Raw genomic sequence first — 3,898 nt, forward strand, 5'->3', positions numbered from 1 at the left:
TAAAGAAATACACAGTGTGGGTTTAAAATATTTGCATTCTCTTCCTTGCCTTTCAAATTGATAGAGTAGAATCTAAAGTGTGTGTACATTTACAGCTACTTCTACACAGGCAGAGTGAAACTGTCGGTAGGGTGAAGCTGGCAGTAAACTCTTTTTGTCCCCCCTTACTTTCATTTTTGCCCTTCCCACATTCTCCAGGAAACTCTATTCTGCTATTTTCTGGATGTACAGGCAGAGTGAAACTGTTGGTAGGGTGAAGCTGGCAGTAAACTCTCTTTGTCCCCCCCTTACTTTCATTTTTGCCCTTCCCTCATTCTCCAGGAAACTCTATTCTGCTATTTTCTGGATGCTTGATGTAAAAGAGAAATGACTTTAATGATTGAATAACAGTTACAAATTTCCATTTCATTTTGCTTAGCAGCTCAGATGTGGTTTAATGAAGCATGAATAGAATCCTCCCAAAGGTGGATCTGAGCTGAACTGATGAGGCTTCTGACTGCCAATGCTTCTGCACACTAAAATAGCAGCATAACCTAATACATGTATTTGTTATCTGTTACTAAGAGAAAATGACCAACCCACCCAGAGAAACAGAAATACAGTGGATCATGAGACTACTCAAAAGAACAGAAACCTGTTGGTTACACTCAGAATGTTCACACACTCTTCAACAACAACAACAACAAAAACAAATGTTTCCAAACAATCAAAATAAAAGTCTTCACCAAAGATATATTTGTGTGTGTGGTTTTTTTAAGTGTCTGGCCTAAATACTCTTCAAGTGGTCAGTTCAAATCAAGAAAGTATTTTTTCCCAAACATCAAGTTGATAGGTAGATATCTTTAAGATATCACATCTCTTCAGTAAATATTTCTTCAGTGCTCATATGTGTAGAATTCTGCAGAGGATCTAACTGACCTGAAGGAGATGCAGCGACATCGAAGAGATCAACCCTGCCTGCAGGAGACTTGCTGTGCCAATCATACTGGCTCTGGAGCAGGCACCTCCATGAGCAGCAGTAATGCTTCTCTAATTTCATGAAATATTACTCTCTTTTCTCAAAAATTCTTCATAAACCTTGGGCCTGGAGTTGATTTCCATGATTAATTTAAGAGAAAGCAAGAAAATAGATAAATGAGTGTGAGACTCTGAGTTTGGTTCTGGCCTTTAATAGTCAGATTATGATTTTGAGCAAAGTGGACAATAACTTATTGTGACTAATAAAATAATATTGATCTTGCCATGGAATAGGAACCAAGGATTCAGAGCCATCCATGTGTACTAATTTGGATATGGCAAGCTTAAAACCTATTTATAACTTTTAAAGTATTTTATGGCTCTTTCTTTCCAAAGAAGCACACATCATATTGCACAAGGTTTGTTAATATACAAGTGTTCTTCTCTGCCAAAAGCAGCTGAGAAAGCAAAAGGATTACCCAAGGATTGTTTTTCCAACCTGACTTTGACTTTGTAATGGGTAATTGTACAGAAATATTTGGTACTTAATAACCTTGAAACTTTGAATTCAAAAAGATTTTATGGCTCTAAGGCTACATGGTCTGTTGGCTCAGGTTCATAAATCCTCCAAGAATGGATCTGGCCATTGTAACTGTACCCACCTTTGTGCTGATGTAAAACAATAATGCCTAGCCCTAGCACGGTGCCTGCCTGTGGGGGGCGCTGGATGGTTTATCAAGCTGACCTGGGTATGAATTATGGCTTCTATTTAAATTGGTTTGGAAGGAGACCTGACTTGGGATGGGAAACACACAATACAATACACCGTACAGATGATAAATTGTAGAATTGTGTACCTGAAGCCTGTATAATTTATTAACCAGTCACCTCCAATAAATACAACTTAAAAAAAAAAAAAGAACAAATTGGCTTGGAAAATAAGGAACCTCCATTCCTCTTAATTTATGTTTTCAGAGAACCTCAAAATACCAGATTATTAGCAATGCTTGCATTATCTCTGCAATCCAAAATCAGGGCTATCCGGGCACCATTTTATACAAAATGAACAAAGTTTCATACAAAGCTGTCAAATTTTGACTTTTCCATTGAAAGAATAAAAGCACGCCAGTCAGGGGTTACATGGGGAAGGGGGAGAGTGGCTGCATTTTCTCTGGGACTATGGCAGGGAAGCATCTAATTTCCAGAAGCTGAGTTTTTGACACAGGGATCCCAACCTGGGATCAGAATTTCCTTGTAGATCTCACCACTATACCTCGTGAACATCCAAGCCGCTGGCTGCACTCCCAGACACCCTCCTTCCTTGATGTTATCACAGTCCCCTCCCAGGTGGGCTCCCCATCCAGGCAGAAAGAGAGGTGAAACAGCCCAAGTCACTCTTCTCTTTAAGTCTTCTCTATAAGTACCAAGCTTCTCCTCACAAAAGAGTTTTTGCCTGAGCCTCATCTAAGTACAGTGATTCTTAAGTAACATTGCAAGATGGCTGTTAAATATTAAAAAACACGCCTCCTCTGTTTCACGGCCTACTTTGTTTTTCTGATTTTTAAAAATTATCTTTCATCATACGGGTACACACAGTCCCTTTTAAACCTGTGCTTTACTTAAGCAATGAAGACAGAGTGTTTACAATTTCACTTGCTGGCTCTCATGTACCTGAAAATGCTTTATCTTTCTTCAATTGGATTTTAAAAAAACATTTTCCAAAAAAACTTTAGATTCCTTATTTCTCCATTTCTCCCACCGAGAGTTCAAACTTAAAAAAAAAAACTGATGACACCTCCAAAGGCCAACTTCATGCCAAAGTCAGCAAGATGAAAAGCAGAATTTAACATTTTGTATAAGAATATTTACATTCCCATTAACTTTTGCAATATATCTCATCCTCTTGGGCTGACTGCAGAGGTGCCCTGGGAAGAGAAACAGAAGTCTGTGCCTCTCTCATAAGTTAACATACTAAACTGCTTTAAAGGGAATAAATGGTGTGGCCTGGGTCAATTAATGTATGGACTTCAGTGAACACTCCTGGTGGAAACTACTTAAAAATTATATGCGTGAAACATTCTGCTCTCATTAAATATCTTCGTCCAAACCTCAACATGACAATGATTTTTATGGCCTAATTGAATGTACTCTTAATAAAAAGAAATTGCAAAAAGCTGATATAAAAATATATATAATCACTAAATAGTGTATTTTCTTCAAATGCTTTAAAGGTCTGCTGGTAGAAACCAGCGGTTATGTAACAAGTCGATTTCAAAAGATTCCACCTTTTACGATTACATCCTGATAAAATAGTTGAGCTAAAGTCCCTAAATATTCTCACAATTCAAATAAAAGGAAATACATTAATTCTTTGCTGAGGGGGAGGGGGAGGAGAGACAATATATCATGAGAAAGCTGCACCAATCTTCCCCAAGAGTTAGGGAGGAAACACAAATTTGTCATTTCAGGGTACTAATGTATGATCCTCTGAAACAGAATGTGGTGCCTGATAAACTTAGGTGTCTACAGTTACTTAGCTTGGCTAGGCCCGGAGCAATTAAAGCTAATGTTCTCCCCAGCACACCTAGACCTTTTTTTTCTTTCTGGCTTTGCCTCGCTAGTTGTCCCCAGCACCAGCTCTTTGGGGTCAAGGAAGGTTGGGGGCCCTCCTTCTCACTCTCCAGACCGCAGGTAACCCAACTCGGGGTAAGGTTGCCCCAGTTCCATGGCCCTCCGCGCCAGGGGGGGCACTGGCCTGCCAGCGAACCGCCCCAGGCCTCGGGGCCCCCAGCTAGGCTGTCCAGGTCGCGGGCTCTGTCACTGAGGCCGAGCGCAAAGAGCTCGCGTTTTCGTTTTGGAAAAGCGACGCAGCTCCCTCCGCGGGCGCAGTCCCCGCGCCCTGGGTCCCGGCTGGGGCCGCAAGGGGTTCCTAGGACTTTGA

Source organism: Myotis brandtii, unplaced genomic scaffold (assembly GCF_000412655.1).
Source record: "Myotis brandtii unplaced genomic scaffold, ASM41265v1 scaffold398, whole genome shotgun sequence".
Taxonomy (NCBI): domain Eukaryota; kingdom Metazoa; phylum Chordata; class Mammalia; order Chiroptera; family Vespertilionidae; genus Myotis; species Myotis brandtii.